The sequence below is a fragment of the Misgurnus anguillicaudatus genome, chromosome 16 (assembly GCF_027580225.2).
Source record: "Misgurnus anguillicaudatus chromosome 16, ASM2758022v2, whole genome shotgun sequence".
Lineage (NCBI taxonomy): Eukaryota > Metazoa > Chordata > Actinopteri > Cypriniformes > Cobitidae > Misgurnus > Misgurnus anguillicaudatus.
Window position 1 is genome coordinate 20,063,868 of NC_073352.2, and position 21,705 is coordinate 20,085,572.

At 36.8% G+C, this 21,705-nt stretch overlaps 1 long non-coding RNA gene across 3 annotated transcripts in view; it reads right to left on the reverse strand.

Moving 5' to 3' along the window:
• Positions 1 to 731: 731 nt before the first annotated feature.
• The window catches only part of LOC129422210 (uncharacterized), a 176,106-nt gene continuing 155,132 nt past the window's right edge, over positions 732 to 21,705 (reverse strand). For all 3 annotated transcript variants that reach the window (XR_012357971.1, XR_008637299.2, XR_012357972.1), the window contains one exon: positions 732 to 1,231. This is a non-coding gene — a long non-coding RNA (uncharacterized lncRNA). The remainder of the gene's footprint in view (positions 1,232 to 21,705) is intronic.

Here is a 21,705-nt window from a genome sequence, read left to right on the forward strand (position 1 = left end):
TACGGTTGCTTGTCTATGCTATCTATTAATGTAAAGCTGCTTTGAAACAATTAACAATTGTGAAAAGCGCTATGTAATAAAATTGAATTAAATTTAATTGTGCATGTTGCTTTCACTCAAACATAAAGAATATGTTTCTCAAATATAAGGGAATTAATTAATAATAATTTACATATGATAATTTACGAATGACCGGTGTCATCTTTTCATATGTACAGGGTCATCTGATGGAGACAGGATCCTGACTCGAACCAAGTACAGTAATTTAGACACATTATAGTCATTTACTTATGTTGGCTGGATGGTATAATATATAGAAAATGGGACTGATCATTCTCTACAGTATATCTGCATTTGCGCATGCCATTACCTTATGAGTGTGTGTGTGTGTGGTGTGTATTAACATGGAATAACAGAGTTGTGAAACATAAGGGATTACAGATCTATGTGGACAGCAGGGTGTCTGGTGAGGGGTGAAAGTCAGAGTTCCTGTGAGTGTTAAGGTTAAGTTTAGGGTCAAAGGTGAAACGAACGGTGAGGTTGTGGTAAGGTTGGGGTCAGTTTAGGGTCATATGTCCACTTCCCTCAGGGCAGAGCAAATGGTCAAGCAAAGATCTATTTGCACCAATTAGTGTTTCTCCTTCACAAATGCGAAGACTATACACATTTTTAGTCTAGGTTAAATGAGCAAGCATGCAACCTGACAAAATAATTCTTTTTTTGATGTAAAATTGTTGTTTTAATTGTGTGTTTGTGCTTTAATGTGAAACTTCATGTAGCCATTACTGACCAGGAAATATGGAACCTTCATGGTGAAAGAAAACTAAACAAAAAAATAAATAAAAATAAAATATAAAAGACAGTTACAATTTTCCATTAAAAATATGGATTACAAAACATTTGGTCTCATTTATACTGAAGTGTATGTCTTCATCTATCTCTGTTGGTTCATGGGCGACAGATGTCGTGTCAGGCTCATACTGTAGAGTGTCAGTGAGACAGTGATGATATCTCAGCTTAGCCATGAGTTACAGTACAGTCCTTCTGATCTGATTTATGTCAAATGTCAACAAAAATATTATTTATGTTATGCTGGTATCTCATTGCAGTTGTTGGTGATGTCATCCCAGGCTGTCAACACTAGGCCTGAGAGGCAGCACTCCCTTTCTCTGACCATTGCATTTTGGGAAATTTTTACACCGCCACCGCAACTCACTGGTTGTGTCTCCCCCTGCAGAGAAAAACAGATGATATGTCATGTCAAAACAGCTCACCACTGACTCCCGCCACACAGACAGCAAAGTCTCCTGTGACTACTATACCACACTTACCAAAACTATACACAGCTACTACATCTTGTCATATACTGGAGGCAAATATTAGCATAAAATAAGTTCAACAACTTACACGATTCAATTACATTCTTAATATATAACTCTAAGTACTATTAGTCTACAAGTACATTTATGTAATGAATTGAACCTTGTTTTATGGGCCGATGCATGAGTACCTATGCATGGGAATTATGCACTCTAAAAATGTCTGGGTTATTTTTGACCCATAATGGGTTAATATAGAACAGAAAACATGGTGGGTTAAAAATGACCCCATGCTGGGTTAAACCCCAACCATGGGATAATAATAACTCAACAGCTGGGTTAAAACAACCCAGCATTGGGTTAATTTTAACCCAGCGGTGTGTTTTGTCCAATATTTACCCATTATGGGTCAAAAATAACCCAATTATTTTTAGAGTGTTGTATTTATTGTATTGTTAATGTTAAATCATTTGTCTTTATCATTAAGCTTCTATCACTTTTTACCATTTTCTAAGCAATTACTGCCTTACTTTATTAGTTGTCTTTAACTACTGTTACTTACATAAGAATAAACATATTTAATGTAACGATTATGTACATATGTGTTTATAACATTGTACATAGATTTAAGGTCTACCCAGTCCACAAATTATGTACCTATAGTCACGTATTTTTTTATTCTTTTTTTGTGATACTGTCACTAATTTCCGCGGTTTTTCGTGATCGTATCACAAATTTTTGTTTATGTGTCATTGTTACGTATTGGTTACTCAACTGCTTTTTCCTGTTTTCAAACCATTTTCGCTTCGGTTTAGGGTTAGATTTGTTTGCATTAGGATGTCACTTAAAGTATTGGTTTATACTATTTTTTCAAATTTATTTTTATATATTTTCTAAATTTTAAAACATTGTCGCCTGGCGTTACGGTTAGAGTTGGGTTTGGGTAAGGATGTCATTTTATGTAAATCTAACCCTAAACCGAAGCGAAAATGGTAAGAAAATAGGACAAAACCGTTGTGTAACAAATACGTGACAATGACACATAAACAGAAATTCGTGATACGATCACAAAAAAATGCGGAAATTCGTGACAGTATCACGAAAAAGAATCAAAAAATTATGTGACTATAGGTACTTAATTTCGTGTGACTGGGCTGTTAAAGGTGTAGTCTTGAATTTTAGAAAAGAACCGCCTTCTCCACTTAAAAAAATGCAATTGCGCAACCCTCCTGATTGACAACTAGGAGGACCAATAGTCTTGATGATCCACCCAGAAAAAGAAAATCCTCTGCAATACCTTTAAGGTATCTGCATATAGTCTCCCAAATACAACACTAAACCTACCCAGAACAACATGTTAGTTCACATGAGTATAATGTATTTTTTTTTATTATTAAGTACATAGTAGTTTCTGACATCTAATATAATTTAATAAGTTCTTATATGGTTCCTTATATGTTTTTGGCCTAAAATGACTCTTGATGTGTGATGTAAAAACTTTGATGTTTACTTATGATCCACTGTTTGTGCATGGCAGACCAGAAAATACGGTTATTATATCTCCGGAGACTTTTTTTTACTTTGACTAAGTTTGGACAAGCTGGTGAATTAATGATTTTTTTGCTTATTTTGTGCCTCACTAAGTTTTCCTTTTTATTTTTTCAATATGTTGATTTATTCCCCAAGGTCTGCAGTTGGTTATGAGACTTTAAAATTCCTCTTGCACCGTGACAAACCGACGAATGGCGCGGAGCATGCGGAGGAGAGCTAGACATGTGTTGTCGTTTAAAATGATATTGTCTGAAGTTAATGACTTACACAGGCTTATAGGTATAAATATCTGATCCTTGGTGCTAATTTCATTGGCTGAGTGGGCCCCATAAAAAGGTCATTATGCCTGGTTTGTGTTTAACTCGCATTTAATTCCGAGGTGCAAGAGGTGCGGGAAACTGTATCGATTAAATGACAGCTTAACAACCAGCTGTTTAATAAATCGGCACACTGCATTGGACCAGAGGACAGAAAAGAAGAAAACTAAGGAAGAAAAGGGCGGAGAAAGCTAAGGCAGAAGGGAGTTATAGACAGAGAGAGATAGAAAGTGAAAGGGGAGGGGAATGGGCAGGGGGTTGTTGATGCTTCATTGCAGGCTGTTGTGATGGAAACCCTTTCTCCTTGCTGCTGACAAATTTATGTTAACAAGCAAATTAGCCACACCGTGGCGAGGCAGCGCCAGATCAATAGCGACAATAAAAACGAAGGGAGGCAGAAAGAGAAAAAAGTTGTTGCTGACCACATACTGTCTGCGGAAGTAAACGGCCATGGCCTGTCCCCAAGGTCCGTCAACAATAACCCACCGCTGAGAGACACAAAAGGTATCGACACGCTGCTCGCTTCAATTTCCCTAGACGGCCGCTGCTGTCACATCAAAACGCCCATTAGTCACAAATTCAGCAGGCCATGGATTTCACTCGGTTCTCTTGGGGCACGCTGTCATCTTGAAAGTTGTGCCACCGGCAAAAAAAAGGACATCTGGTTTGAGTGTAGTGTTTGGAATACCAGAGGACCAAGAGGCTTGTTTCTGATAAAAGGGTAAAAACACAGACACTTGAGAGCTGTCAGGTTGTGTTAAAAAGAGCAAGCTGAGGGAAAAGTCGAGGTGAAACTAACCCTGAGGGAATATCACACCTCTGACACGGATGCTTGATTTTAAGTATTTGATTTAATTGCAGAGTCTTTAAAATGTTTTTAAAGTCAGTTTTTAAGTCAGTTCTTAAACATTTATTTTAAAATAAAATGCATATATTATTCATATACATAATGCTATATAATAAAATATAGCAATATATCTAAGAATCTAGTAAGCTTACAATATAAATTATAAACTTTAATATGAAGTGTAATTTTTTTTTACAAAATATACTTAAAATATTTCTAATATCGATTTTTTATTTAAAAGTTAATATAAAAATACACACAGATACAAAATTACATTATTTTCCCGTATTTCGGTATAACTTAAACATCTGTATTAATAATTTATTGTAATAAATCATAAATTATCATTATTTATCAAAGTAGAACAAATTAACAGAAATATGCAGTGACATTTAAAAACGTTAAAAAAAATGTAAAAAGAAAAATAAATATTTATAGTATGTAATGACATCATGCAGTAAATAATAAATAACATAAACATTCACTTTAAAAAAAAACTTTTAATGACAACATGACTTCGAATAAGCTGAAGCTGGACCAATGAGGTAGTGCAAGCAACAGCAAATAAAAAGAAAACAAAAGAACAGGAATAGACAAAACAGTGTTGAACACAGTGGAACACACACAGAGTCGTACTTGTTGATACACGATTGCCTGTCTTCTGAGGTATGCCTTTAAAAAAATAAAATGTGTATATATGTGAGTATAATATGTATATATGAGTATGTATGAGTACAGTCTTTTCATGATCATTGTGGTTTTGAGAATATGTTGCTTTGATCAAATAACCGATTGAATAAACGAGAGGTCAGTTTACCGATAATATCTATTTCACGCCCTGTCTATTTACACAGTCTCTGTGGGAGTCGTGCATGTTGGTCGGCTGTCACGGCACAAGCAAATAGCCTTGTGTAGATCACTCAGTGGCTTTCAGCAGGGTGCCAGGGTCCCTCTGTATCCTTCAATATCTAAACAGGTGCTCTCTCTCTTCCCGTCTGTCTTCGGCCGTCAATCAGTAAGTTCTAAGGGTCCCGTCCCCCTTCATTACGGCTCTATTAATCGCCTGACTTTGCGAGGACAGCCCATCGCCACCCTGTTAATGTTTAATGGCTCATCTCACGAGATCAATGGGCCAGTTAGTGGAGACAACATTACACTTATGGCTGAACACCCCCTGGTTATTGGACACACTAGTTAGGAAGTGACCCATCACTCTTGAAGAAGGCTGGTCGGAATAATAGAGACTGACAAACACATGTCATTCTGTTAATGAAGTCAGGTAAACGAGTGTTACACATTGTCTGCACAGTAATTACAATGACATAGCAACAGAAAAGGGTCAGCTGTGGTGCAAGGAAAAAAAGGATTTACTTATTATATTTCTAAACATGTTTTATTATAACCATATGATTTAATAATAATAATTATTTATAAAATTATAAAATCTCATCTTATATCAAACAATGATAGGCTTTTAATTTGCGTAACACTATTGGTTGATTTTATAATGGCATACATTAATAAAACATCTTATCTTATTTTAACCATATCCAAATGTCACAATATTTTTTGGAATAGTTATATTTAAATACATTTGCTGGTCACCACACTTATGTGTCTATTAAGATAAAACCCTCTAGCAAAAATAAGAAATGTCCATTTAAGAGGGATAGCAGATGTACATCAGACTGTGTGGATACCGATCAATATAAATTCTCAAGGACAGCCCAATTAGTGGGTTAGTGAAGCTTAATTTGGGCCTGGAATGCCAACGCAGTGCATCAGGGTGAATATATATGTCGACTGTAGGCCCGTCTCTGCTATCTGGCTTCTTTTAGACATGCCTGCATATCAAAGGCTGAAGAAATAAGCTGGCGTGATGCAGCAGGGACTTGACTTATTAATCAGCCACTGAATCATCTGGGGCCGAACGGAGAATTCAAATGAGTGGGTGAGCAACGGGATAAAAAGGGGGCGAAATGTCAGGATCAATTTTAGAGGCCAGCCGCTTGCACAGCTAAAGAGTGTAAATTCACATGTGCCGTCTCTGTCTCTTTGACTCGCTTTCTCTCTCACCCCTCATTTCGACCCTCTCTGAGGAAAAGAAAGATGAAAAGACAACTCTTGAACAAGTGACCATCAGGGAAAAGCTGTGCAGGCAATCAATGGGCCATCAGTCATTGAGAATGCTTGTTGTGCTCTTGTAGAATGTGCTTTATTAGTTTCTGATACAGATCCCACTAGCACTTAATGATACCACAGCAGAAAAGCAATTGACATTTTTCATCTGATCTTTTTTCTGGCTTATTAAAAGTGTCAAAATGTCCAAATGGTCACTATATAAAATACAGACTTAAAAATAAAATGCAAAACTTTATTTAAATAAGAATTTTATGTTTTTTTTTGCATTAAATAACACTAACTGCATGTCGTCATATAATAATAAAAAAAATGGGGGAATAATTTGCTATTTAGCTGTATATAGTTGCAATTGAACATGTTTTCTTTGTGACATTCCTAAATCATTACACACACAGAGACACACACACATGCACACACGCACACGCACACACACCAAGGCAGAAAATCTCTGTGAACTTTAGAAGCTTAAGTTAATCTTGTAGGCTGATATTAGGCTCTCCTCAAAAATCAAACATCTTTTAGCACATAAAATAATAGACTGTACAGAAGACACAGTCTATGATCAAATGCACTATTGTCTGAATGTGTGATCAGCTTAATATAATTTAAAATAAGCCTGAAACTCCACATAATGCAGCTAAATGTATTGCAAAACAGACAAAATAATAAAAAAACAATAAAAATGCTACTTCCTGTGTTATGATGTGACATCAACAGATACACGTCTATAGTTTAGGTTATCATGAAACTTAACACATATATCCTTGCACAGATGTGGAAAAAGTAATAAAAAGTAGCCATACATGAGATATCCTGCACAAGATGAGCTGCGTTTGTGGAATACCCTATTAGGAATGAAACAGACCGGCTAGGCAAGAGAGGGCTTTACTTTAAATTGAGTAGTGCCAACGCACATTTATTGGCTCTAATGTGCTACAGCTTGGTCCTGCGCTTGCTGCTTCGAGGCCGAGAACGGGCCAGCACTGCCACAACCAGAGAACATAATAAGCTTTTTAAGGGGGCTGCTTGATGTCAAAATAAAGACCTCCCTTCAGCTACTGCGCCACGATCTGCAGCATACAGCCTAATCTTTTGTTATTACACTGTTAATATGATTTTCCTCCCCTTTGCACTTTGATCTTTGGCAAAAAACATACAAAAATATACAGAAAGAAGAATACAGATAATGTGGCCAAAAAACAGTACATAGTGCTGCTTTAAATTTTTCTTTTCTATTTTATTTTCCATTTTTTTACCATCCTCATTTTTTTATTTATAAAGGGTGCTGTTGTATTTAAAAAAAAATAGTGTGTAAAATAACATACAGTGAATTACTCATTAATGTTTCTAAATAACAATAATTGATTGTAAAACTGCTGTACAGACTTTAGCTGCCACCTGATCCAAAGAACCACCGCAGCCCCGTAATCCCGCTGGGGTCACCATGCTGACAGTTGGGGGAGCCCTGTCTTTCTCCTCTCGCTATCGATCGACTCATTGATTAACAGATTGGAAATATTAACTGGAGGATGATCAGTCTCAGGTGGGACGTGTCGTTCTCATTAAGCCATGGAGAGAAGACGAACCAGGCAGAATAGAGCAGACTCTCATTAGCATCCTAATTGCAATGCCATCAGATAACACTAAATCATTATCATGTCAGCAATAACACTTTCTGACTCATGTCAGCGTGCTCACAGTAATGTGTGTTAAATAAATTCACTGAATTTCTTGAAAAAAAAACTAAATTAAACTGTTACATTTAATAAATATTCAATATTTAATATTAAATAAATATTAAATATTAATAAATCAGTAACAAAACAGTGTCTTCATTTTTAACAAAATGCTGTTTTAAATTTTCATACTTATTGTTAAGATTTATATGTAGATTTAGACTTAAATGTAGTTTCCATTTCTATTGCTTTTATAGAAACACTGCACAGAAGGTTACTTGTTAACATTTGTAACTATTTTTCAGCATTTATAAATCTTTCTTAATGTTAGTTAATATCAATGCAATTTTTCATGTTAGTTCATTGTGCATTAACTCATGTTAAAACCTAAACGTTAAATTATTAAAAATTAACATGAACTAACAATAACAAATGCTGTAGACGTATTTTTCATGTTAAGTAATGCATTAACTAATTTGAACAAATTTATTACACATTATTATTGTAAAGTGTTGTGGCTTTTATTTTAGAAAACAACATAGGTGATTTGGCTTTCACCTCTGGCATCTTCTATGGAACGTTCTACGTTTAGAATTACATAGTAAAAGCCTTTATTTGGTAGTGCTAAAGAATAGCATATGTGAAACCGAACTGCAGTACACATTTATATACCATGCGGTTGGAAATGAATGCATAATAGCCATGATGATAGCTCAAGTCATCACAGCTATCAAGTTTAAAATAAATAATTGTGGTGAATAAACTTGTGTGTGCGGTGTCTTAAGGTAGATGACTTCCAAAATGTTAAATCAGCTGTCAGTCTTGCCTGTATATATAAACACATTTGTAGAACTCTGATATCAGATATGCCAGAGGTGGGTAGATAATCATATGGTAATGCTTTACAGTACAACGTATGCATATAACAGACTAATATATTTCATTTCAATAACACATCTACCCATTAAGAACATACGAGCACTCATTACTTACAGATATAACGTTGACAAAACATGCAGCTCCGAACTGATCCCGTGTCAGTGGCCTCATTTTATGAGCCTGTGTTTTAAACAGCAATTCACATTAGCTCAATAAACGCCGGGCCGGCATGCAGACGGCCCACATCAGATCAGCGCCACCATGCAATTATGCAGAATCCTCTTGCTTGTGATTTAGGAACTCACACAGGCAGCAGAGCATCCGCGGGGGCAGACACAAAGAGCACCTCATTGATTGAATTTTATATTGTTGTTGTCTGAGATCTTAACATGCCTGAAATTTACAACCCCGAGAATAATAATGTCATATAAAACTGACAGCACGAGAAACATGTCACCCTCCGTTCAGCTCGCTCTCGGAGGAGGGAGACTCATCTCACAGAGACTCGTGTTCAATTTTCCATCAGATCTTCTTTTGTGACATTTTATGGAGAATTATGCTTGTTGATTTGTGACATATATGGGGATCAGTGAAAATATACGTTATGTGCATGAGGCGCTGCACGAGTGAACACGATAAAAAAAAATGGATGTTTTGACATTTTTGCCTTAGTGTTTATCTGGTCAAAATGCATTTCAGGTTTAATAACTGGTTGCATCTTTATTTAATGCATATGATTACAACTTTTACAACTAATTTGGCCATATGAACACCAGCTCAGACAATGTCCCCTGCTATATGCAGTGCATTTTGACTATGGTTATTAAGTTTTAAACTTGCCGTGCAAGGGAACTTGTGAAGGTTACCATCAAAGTTCAGGTGCAGCTCCTTCTCAATCCAATAACCCCTCACCCCCCTCCCCATGTTAGTGCAGCATAATTACTCACCCCCATCCCCAAAAAATGACAGGACTTTGACCCCGGCCGAATTATTGAATTTTTATCGCCCGCCTTGGGCCATGTCGGGGCTATTCAATTTTAGCCGGAGGAGGACAACCTATTAAGGAGGATGAGTCCAAAGCGACGTTCTTCAAATTGCCACCCAGAAACCATTACAGACACACGGGTTTCGATGCAGGCAGAGCGTCTACAGTTTGGGTGGACCGAGAATACCTGCACACACAAACACAGGCGCCGGTCCCCCCACCCGTTTTTCCCGAGCACTGTTAGAGTAGCAGACACAATTTACATGAGTTGAAGAGAAGGTGACAGGCAGCAATCAGGCACTGGAATAGGGTCAGAGCCGGAGAAGAGCAGACCACATTACAGTCGACCACCAAATCACTTATGCCGGCCACGACCTCCGACCTGCACTCATATCAACCAATTGCCCTTTAGTATAATTATATGAGGTAATCTTTGGCCGTTTGATTGGACCGAGATGGGGCTGCAAGCGGGTGCTAATTTATTTTTCTGGTAATTTATTTTTTCTCCTACCCTCCCTTGCTTGTTAATAAACAGTTTAGGTAGAGCCATTTCAGTGTGTAAGTGAAATTCACAAGGAGCCCCGGGGTCAAAGTTATCTATTTATCAATCTATCTGTCTATCTATCTGTCAAACTCTCTGGCTGTCAGTCTTCTAGATGAGATTTAATTAACCCACGAAGGCCCGCGTGTCTCTGCCTTATGCCCACATTCGTATATTACACCTTGGGCATAGAGTTGATTAAGGCTGACATCTTGAGTTAATCCATTTGGCGGATCTCTAACAAAATGTAGGCAGAATGATGGAATAAGAGAGTCTGCAGTGTATAGATTAAAGATGAGCCTGGGTCACACACCTTATGTCTGCATATATAAAACAAATTGCATTGACTGAAATGGGCAAATGCTACATAGACAAATTATCAGTTGGTAATAACAAACAATAGCACAGCAATACACCCTACTTATTGTGCAGAAGACAAAATCTGAAACGGACTGAAATCTGAAAGGTTTATATACTTTGGAAAGTAACTTTTATAGTTAATTTATAATAATAGTGCTCCTTAAAGTTATTGATTTCTATTTTTTGTATATTTAATGTATGTTACAGTGTCTATTTTCACAGCTTTTACATTTTGTCCAACTGACTGGTACTTATTTTGTGTAAAAAGTTATATAACAAATTTCATGCTTCAAACACATTTTACATGATACATATTTATAGTCATATATACCTCAAATATATATATATATATATATATAAATGCGCAAGTTAAATATATATTTATTTTGATATTTAATTATTCTTACTTATTTGTCAGTGTTGCATCAGATGACTGAAAGCATCACTTTTAGTTTAAGAAAAAATTTGCCCTAAAATTAAAACTCAGAACAGCCTAGAATGATGCTTGCCTTATTTTTTATAGTATTTACTAGAGCAGCTGAAATCCAGAGTGCCAATATAACAATAAATAAATAACAAAACATAAATAATAATAATAATAATAAGAATAAGAATAAGAATAAGAATAAGAATAAGAATAAGAATAAGAATAAGAATAAGAATAAGAATAAGAATAAGAATAAGAATAAGAATAATAAGAATAATAATAAAAGTATTATTATTATTATATTAATAATAATAAAAATAATAATAATAATAAATGCACACCAAAAGTAATCACCCCAAAAACAAGCCAAAGCTCATGACACGTCTGCAAAAAACTGTAAATAGCCACTTGATGTAAAACAAACAAGCATATGTTTGATCCTAACACACAATAAATTTGCCCAGTTCCATTGATGATATGCCCATTTTGACCCTATTCACAATCGTCTACCTAAGTATACGGACTGATTCTGTCCCCAGAGAGTCAACCTCATTGAAAAACCTATTGCCGAGCCCCCCACAACACCCCAATGCCACTACCTATTTAGTACTGTAATTTAAGGAGTTGCCACCAATTTCTGTATCTCACTCACCCATCTCATTGTCATGGAGGCTGGGAGCTATTTCAATCTACCCTAGTGCCTGTCAGTCAAAACTCCACAAAGGGTGGTCTTATCTGTCAATTTTCGTTATTTTTACATATTTACACCTAGCATTGAAAGTTTATAAATGGACCTTTTGTTTTAAAATGTGTTTTAATGACTGCGATGATGTAACCCGAACAAAGTGGATCCAGCAACATTAATCCCGTTCTGTCAAATCTAAGATGAGAAGTTCTTCCATTGACCCGTTGCTAAATTACTGTTCCAGTCACTTTGCTGCCCTTTAAAACATTACCACATCACTTTGTGCCCTGAGGTGAGGACTTCTTGCCTTAAATCATATACATAAATATACTTGTGGGTGGGTGTGTATTGATATCAGAATGTCAGCACCATCACCCCCGTCTTGAATTAGGATGCTGCCTGTGCTTGTGTGGTCAAAAGTACCCCTGTGCATTTGAAATAGTATGCATCTGATCTTTTGCACTTGGTTGTCAATAGCACCAAATATTAAAATGAGCCGTTAACATGTCTGTGCATGTGTATATGCGTATGTGTGTGTTTAAGTGTGTGGATGGTTTCATCTATGTCCTGCGTCTATCGACTGCCTGGGATTAAGATGGCTGGTGGAGGCGGTCTCCCAGCGGGCCAGTGGCTGACCCTCTCAGGGCTAAAGTTCAGTCCAGGGCGAGGGCTCACGGGGCCAGATTAGGGGCCCTGCTAGTCCCTGCGGATGGATGAAAGAGTGAAATTACATCTCGCCCAATACGCTCCCTCTCTACAGCGCACACTTACAACCACACACACATTAATTAGAAGTATTGCAATAATGCACGACAGGTGAAGTAAATAAACAAATGTGATTCTATTTGATGCCTGTGAACGGCTTTCTACATTTCCAGTTTTACCCTTTATGAATGTTATTGAGCACAGCTGTGTTATTATTTAAATGAAATACCAAATTCTAGCGTAATGAACACCACACCTGTGGATCCAAGTTACTTTGATATCTGCCTCTTTGAAGTCTTATCGTGGGAGCCGCTGGCCGTGAACTAAGGCTTTTAATTGCAATACGGGTTTATCCTCAAACACAATCTCGCCAATTACCGTTTCCGTAAATAAAACTGCAAGGTTATAATTAAGGTTTACGGTCTCCAAATGATCCCTTTGTCTAACTATAATTCCCACTGTCTTTCAAGTCACAAATAACAAGGATGTTTAACATTTTATCACAAGCTACATGTAAGAATAAAAGATTGATCACATGAATGCAACCATTTTCGGAACAAAGTATGAATAAATGAAAAATAATTTATGAGTATTGTACCAATATAAAAACACACTACGGTCTCACAAGTATGACATAGCCTGACTTGCAAATGAGAAAAGTCATTCTATGTAATGAATGGTCCATGCAAATGAACAATGAGGAGCTTAAGAGAAGTGAAGTGGCCATCTCATCTCCGAGTGACATCCTGACTCTCCCCCTCTCTCATTTTCTTTCTCAAGGCAGAAAGGAGAAATAATTGGATTTTTTCCCACAAATAATGCTTCACCCTTGAGTTTAATTAACTAGCCCGGTGCAGGCCATTCTCTGTCCGTTTGAGAAAGAAAAACGAGAAACTCCACTGTTTGTAGCGGTAGAATCATTACACTCGAATGGACGGGATGGACTCGTTGTTGCCGTTAGTGCTGCACAGCAAGGTACCACGCCATGTTATTTTCACAGGCATGCTTTGTATTGATGAAGTTGGGGATGGCCTTTCTGAAGGGGATTACACTATAATGAGATATAGTTCAAACTGTCAGTCACCCGTCTTTAAGCGTCCAAACCTTACCTGCATTCCTTTGGCTCAGTGCGATCCCAAAAACAGACAAATTTAATAAAAAAGGTGGTATTTATGTTATTGATAACCTAATGCATCATAGCTTCCAGCACAATGTCTATCTGTACGTAGTGAATTTGGTAACTTCCTTTATGTCATTGGCTTTACTCCATTCACATTGAAGGACTAATCACAAGTGTACTGTATCAACATTTTAAACCAGCTATGCACTCCTAACAGAGGTCTGAATGACAGAGGTCAATACAGTAACAAATACACACTTTAAAAGCAGCAAACAATGAGTTCACAGCTCATCCATCACCACTGCAAAGCTCTGATGGCTTCAGACTTGCACATTAAAAAGGTAAAAAACCTGAGAGACCACCAGGGTTCCCGATATCCCTTTGCTCGCGTCGGCTAGACTTAAGTCTTCTTTTATTACAGTGGGTGGTATTTTATGACTGTATGCCACGAAAACCAAACGGCGCTACACTAGAATAAAACATCCCCACGACAATCACTTGCGACCGCATTATAACTCTTCCCAGGGTCCATAGGGCCACTCGGGATGAAGGGTTGCCATTTTTGCTGTCACCGTCCTTCTCTCGGACGTTCTCTTTTTTCCACACACACACAGACAAACCTCTAAAGCTGGGTGTTTGTTGTTCCATTCCCCTCAATGTCTCCCTGAGGAGAAGCCCCTCATTTTAATATAAATAGAACGCTTCATCATGCAGTGGCACAAACTTCCCCACGATGCGCTGCACTGACAGCATCGTCCATGGTGCATTAGACCGGCAGAAGGGAGAGTGGACATGCCAACGTTTTTAGCCTTGCCAGAGCAAACAAGAATTTTCTAGATTTTGGGATGATCTGACATGTTTGGTCTTGAGCGTCTGGGAGTGTAAGGCCGCTATTGAGCTCAGCTGCGGTGCAGAATTTCAATTGGCCATAAAACAGATAAGGAAGTCATAAGCCAACCACTTTACTGTTTGTTTAAATGCTGACTCAAACAATAGTCACATCAAATAAATGATAAACATATAATACTATGGGTTAGGGGTGAGTGAATGTGTGAGTGGATCGGGTGATAGAAATCTTTGCATTCAAGATACTATTTGAAATACTGCTACAAATAGTTTCACTGACTCAAAATATAAAACCTTTTTTCTGCATGGTTTATATATGAAGAGTTTGGTTCCAAAACGCGATAAACGCCATTTAAACAAAAAAATACTGCCAAAATCAGTATTGTATCTGGTCAGTATTACAAAGTAAATTCTTAATTTTATGCAAAATCAAATATGTTATTCGTCGTTTTTCTCCCTTTTTTCCCAAAACGCGATAAACGGCAGTCTTCCTTCTCAGCAGAAAGCAATAAATCCGCTCAACAAATTACAACGCACCATTCCATGCATTGTAAACAATGATGACGGCGCTTTGCATACACATAGAATCCTAGTTTTCCTCATCTACTTTGTACTTCGTGATCAACAAACAAACAAAAATTAAATAATACTTTTGATGGCACTGATAAACCTGTGGTGCTTTTCTGTGGCGGGAAAAAAACATATAAGCCATCAAAATTAAATATTTTACGCGAGAGGCACTCGGGAGACGGAAAAATGCCGGCTGTTGCTTGTTCTCCCGACAGCATCAAGCTTCTGTCATGCTAACACATTGACCCCATGGGATCTTCTGAAAAACTTTCTATTATTTTACGCAAAGTCAACAAAAATCGAGCAGGACCAAAATATTTTACAGCTGATCTCTGTCAAAAAAGTTCAGGGATGACGTCCCAAGGATGACAACTACAATGACAGTGTTCTTAAAGCCGGAGTGCACAATGTTTGAAAGCCAATGTTGATATTTGAAATCACCTAAACAAACACGCCCCTACCCCAATAGAATCTGGACCTTCTTTTAAAAGACCCGCCCCACAAATACGCAACCCGGCAAGGATGTCGGTTAGTAGACACACTCCTTACTGCTGATTGGCTATAAGTGTGTTTTTGTAGTCGGCCCGTCTCCTTTTCCAAAGCGTTTTTAAAACATTGTGCACTCCGCCTTTAATATGACAAAGTCATCGGCTGCGTCCAAATAACCACACTTGCAGTCTTTGCACTTGACCACTTGAATACGTACATGACGGATTACCTATATTTTGCCCAAGTGTTCTAGTGGGCCTGAAGATCCCAAGTGTGCATGCAAAAATTATTCACCCAATGGGACAAGTGTTAAAATGTCTATCCAGGTAGTGGCAGCAATTTGCACCAAAGCGTATTATTTTTTTTATTTAGACTACTTAAAATATATATTTTTAAGGTTTTCTTTAAAGCGTAACTAAACCCCTGGTCAGAGCCTGACTCCACCCACTGGCAATATTTGAAAAATGCAAGAAAAGTGGGCAGATCCCAACGGAGATAGAGGGGACGAACTAAGCTCGTACCAAGCATGTGGTGAGATCGTAACGAGGGCGTGGTGAGCTTGAATCTGCTTACGTCACGAGTTACTTTTTGGACCCAACATCCAATAGGAAAATTCAACTGCAGGAGCCACCGTTCAACCTGAAGAGGGCAGCACTCAGACGTTTTTACACCATATATTGTAGTATTGAAACACTTTATATCCAAATGTCAAAAAACTTACTAAAATCAATGAACAGCACTAATAAAGTATCATTCTTACAGATCATTAACTAAAAAAAGTTGGTTAAGGGTTTAGTTACTCTTTAAATAAAATGAACACATAAACAAATGAATACATAAATGAACATTTAAAAAATATTATCTACACTTATCTGAAACTTTCAGGATTCGCAGAATTCTTTGCAGATGTAAAAAAAATTATTTTGTGCATGTAGCTTTATTAACGTTTATTGTTTATGTAGTAGTCCCTGAATAAACGACACCATTAATGTTGTTTAATGTTATAAAAGCAGTTGGGACAGTCTTGTGCACTTACTTCCTGTCGCGTGTACGCACTATCAAGTGGCCAAGACCGCAAGTGTGGTTATTTGGACGCAGCCATAGTTTTGATTAATGCCATCAATGTTTACTTTTTTTAATCAGTGTATACCACTAGTCAACTAAATGAATATCAGAGGTGTAAAGTACTTGAGTAATTTTACTTGATTACTGGATTATTTTTGGGGATTTTTACTTTACTTGAGTACAATTAAAAGTCAGTACTTTTACTTTTACTTAATTACATTTTTTAAAGAAAAATAGTACTTTTTACTCCTTACAATTTTATTTACGGTCAAAATGTACTTCTATTTTAGATGTCTATTTTTGCTTGCTCTATCAAACCAATTGAATTGCGCTGATGGTCAGTTTAATTGAAATGTTATTTATTCTGGAGCCTTTGGACCACACTGAGGAATTGGCCAACAGTTCATCTAATGATGAAGATTTTTTGCTTCTTTGAAACCGACAACACATGAAGTGTGACACGTATCCTGCTGTTTGCAGCCTCTCTATCAAGACCTTGTTCACACTGTCAGTCCAAATTTTGGTGCATATCTAATTTGACAGCCTCACTGTCCACATTGTGTATCACAACTGTTCAGATCCGATCTGTGCATCCTGTAGCCGTTTTCGGGATTATCTGCACTGTTTCTATGGCAATGACATTGCGCTGGCATTACAACCTGCCTCGACGTCTGACGTGTTTTATGTGACGTGACAGCATGACGTAACCGAAAAGCTACACAAATGCGATCAGGACGGTAAGACTGAAATGGATTTCAAACCACCTCTGGATGTAGCCTGAAACGGATTAGAGAAACAGATTTCATGTGGTTTTTAGCCATTCACCGTTCTAAATGTGATTGGATTCCTATCGGATATGCACCAAAATCGGATTTGGACTTACAGTGTGAACAAGGTCTAATACACCTTATCCTGCATCAGCTTCCTGTGAGAGGCTTGATAGAGCTTGAAATTTAAGTTAAGTTCGAGGTTTTGAATTTTTCTGTGTCTGTACCACACACTTTCTTTTCCATGTCAGTTTCGCGTATTGGTTGCTCAGTTGTTTTTCCTATTTTCTTAACATTTTTGCGTGGGTTTGGGGTTAGAACGCCTTTCTGTAACATAAAATGACATCCAAACCCAACTCCTAACCCTAACGTCAGGCGACAATTGTTTAGAAGTATGGAAAAAATAGTATAATCCAATAGTTAAAGTGACCTCCTAACCCAAACCCCAAATCTAACCCCAAACCAACGCGAAAATGGTTTAAAAATAGGAAAAACAATTGAGTAATCAATACGTAAAAGAAAGTCGTGGTACAGACACGAAAAATGCGGAGATCCGTGACAATGACACGGATAAATGAGCAAAATATTCTGTGACTATAACACGTAACTTTGTGAGACCATGTTGGAAATTAGCTAGTAGTCTTATAGTTTGATAATGAAATACAATTAAATACAAACAGTTGTAAAGAATAAAACGTTGTATGTGGTTCATTCACTTCATGTTCTTAGAGAAAGCTTAAACATGAATCTCTTGTTTTCCTTCTTCCTGTTACTTTTACTTTTTTTAATACTCAAGTACAATTTTAATGTGGTACTTTTTTTACTTTTACTCAAGTATAATTCTGGCCAGATAATTGAGTAAAATTTACACTCAGTACTTGTACTTTCACTCATTTTTGAGTACTTTTTACACCTCTGATGAATATACAATGGCAAAGATGAATGCACATTTATATATTGATTCAATAGATTTATAGCATTTTGAAAAAAAAATTTTTTTATAATAAATCTTTGAAAATCTAATTATAGGTTTGAATTTATAATGTTATTATAACCTAAATATGTAATCTTTAGGTTTGTAACAGAAAATAGTGGTTTTCATCTTTTCATCACTTTCTTGGTATAGAAAACACGTTTTTACCGAAATTAGTAAAAAAGGATTTATTACGTTTTTGAACCAAACTCTTGCATTTTTTTTATCCAAGATTTCAAACAAGCTTCTGAGTGAGCATGCAAAGCTCAAGTACAAGGGAGAAATGAGCAGTGAATGAGACAGGCTGGACAGGCAGCAAAGAGATGCTGACAGGGTCAGCACCATGCCCTGGGGCACCAACCCTGATACCTTGCAGCGCCCCGGGACCACCGATTTATCACTTCATGCTGTGCACACACCGGGATCTTGCTGCATTAATTGTGCTTCAACTAATTGTGTTTTATTTGGAAGGTGGATCCACGGTGGCTAACAAGAAAGCACTAGAGGTCTTCATTTAGCCATCAAGCCACTGTCCCCAGAGACGAACTCACATACAGCTGTCCTTCAACACATCTCCTTCTGCCAATCAACACATCAAACGCCAGACAATTCATCTCCCTCTCCTGCTTAGAAATGAGAGGGAATTAGAGATAGAAGGAAAGGGAGAGAGATAGAGAGGTAGAGAGAGAAACACAGCAGTGAATACTGAGCGTAAGATTTAGCTGGCCTGGCAAGCACTCTGGATTTAGCAGGATATTTATTCTTTTATATCCAGACAAAAGAGATTGCACATGCCCTCTCATGCTAGTGCCCCTCCTTCAGTCACTATACTCTGAGCCTCAGCAAGAGAACCAGAGCGAATATAATGAGACTCCATCAAGGCTATCAGGTGTAAGATCAGATCACATCAAAGCTGGATCAAACTTCGCCTAGCTAGATTTATTCAGACATATGTTAAGAGAATTATCAAACTCCCTATGCTTAAAAAGATAATTTGTAAACCCATCAACAAGTAACTTCACTTGATGGTCCTATAAATATGATTTTACAGGTTTTATAGTTTTTACTATTGTGCATTTTCATGATTTTCTTATCAGTAATTTTCCGAGCATAATTTTGACAAAAATATACATACTGTCTACTACTACTACAGCTTTGGTGACTGATCTTCAACTATGATATTTGTCTTTGATTTAATAATACTGTATATATTGGTTAAATAAAGAAATTGGTTTCATCAACCCTATAAGCAATTAGCATAATAGCATTAACATTTACTTATAAATTGAATATTTATGGTTTACAAAAAAAACATTAACAAATTAAATGTACAGTACAAAATGATTCTTACAATTTCCAAACCAAATACACTAAATTCTTTCCAGAACTCTTCTCAAATATCCAAGAATTTTCCATAAAGTCTTTTCCATGCGGTCAGTGGCATATTTTGTAACCAAACATGTCATTCTTTCACACAACTGGCTGAGGTTTCTTCAACTCATGCATGTTACACTTTAAATACAGCACGAATAACCTCTCCCCAATGATATAATGAAGATGCACGCTAATAACCTATTGGGTCACATTCATACCAATCGATAGACCGGTGCAAAATAGTCAATAAACATATGCGTAGATTGATTTCATCATGTTATTACCATATAAAGCAACCTAGTAAATATGCCGATAATTGGTGGTGAACTACGATAGCACCAGCCAAATTGTTAAACATGGACATGTGGCTTAATTATGGATATCTACAAAATGTCAATGAAGATTTCCTTAAATAGTAAATTTAAATGAGTGGTTATCATCTACCTTCTCAGCGAAGAAAAGCAGAATTTAAACAGGGAACTCACTCACGGGACACAATTGTGTCAACTTGAATGCAATCTTAGTACTTTTGTCTTGTTTTCAGTAAAAATATCTACAAATTCTTAAATTAAGATGCTTTTTCTTGATGAGCAAAACGACCCAAGAAAATAAGTGAAGAGTTTCGTTGCCAAACGAAATAACCACCGTTTTTTTAATTGTTCAGAAATCTCGTTTTTTGGTTGTACATTCCAATTAATTTCAATTCAACTGCAGTTGGTTTGTTTTGATGTAAACCTTCATAACTTACAAAATACAGCTAAGTAGCACCATAAAAAAATCACATGATAACATGATAATAAACATGTTTTGACAAAAATGTTAAAAAATGGATTTATCTAGTTTTTAGACCAAAAATATCAAATTAAATTTTGTGCATAAAATAAGCAAAAAACTCTGCCAATGGGGTAAGCAAAAAAATCTTGAAAATTTTTCTTAAGCACTAAATTCAAGAAAATTTCAAGAAAAATTTGTTTACCCAATTGGCAGATTCTTTTGCTTGTTTTATGCACAAAATTACTTAAATTTGATATTTTTGATTTAAAAACTAGACTTATTTTCTTGGGTAATTTTGCTCATCAAGAAATTAATTAAAAATCTTAATTAAAGAAATTTTAGATATTTCTACTGAAAACAAGACAAAAATAATAAGAATTTTTTTCTTTAAAATAATTTTTTACAGTGTATTTAATATAAATAACACAAAAAATTTAATTAAGAAAAGTTATATCCTTTTATATGCCTGTTTGCTATCCTATGCACGATCAGTTACATTTTAATAATTGCATTAGCCTTGGTGCATTTTTCCCTGTGAAGAACCACCGAGGCAAATCAGATCATAGATCATCATCAGTCATAATTTACAGTGAAGAAATGCTTTACAGGAGTGCTCATTCAAAAGACAATGGTAAATGTGCAAAATAACAGAATTTGTATGGCAATCAGTATGTAAAACATTCAAAACAGGTATAAAGATACATAACAACCTAAGACAAATACACTATAGTGTGTATCAGTCAAACAGCAACCAAACAAAGACATCAGAACCTTCTCTGAGATATTGGAAAGATGGCTGCCATCCTGGAGACCAGCCAACTCCGCTTCATCCCTGAGCTCTCAGAGCAAAGCCATGCAGATTTCTCCAGCCTAATCCCCCTGCAATGACACCGGAGCCCTGGGATAGGATATTGAATCCCCGATCTCTCTCTAACTCTTTCTCGCCCTGTCGTTCTCACTATCTAACAAGTCGAGTTGTTTTCCATGTGGACCATAATGGCACTCAGCAGTCCACATTATATGATCCTTCCCCATGTGACCCGTTGAATATCAACGGTGGCCACTGTATATATGCACGTGATTTTTGGATTGCAGATGTTGTTTCCATCGTTTTCCCCCGCCTCTCAACAGCCTTCCACACACAAAAGAGCTTTTCTGGCAACCGCGGAGACAGCGGGCCACTAAGTACACTTTAAGACTGGTCCCAGTCAAACGGCCTTCTTCGGCAGGCCTCCCTTTTTAAGTGATCATCCTTGTATCATAACAGATTAAGGGCTGCAGCGTGGCTGGATT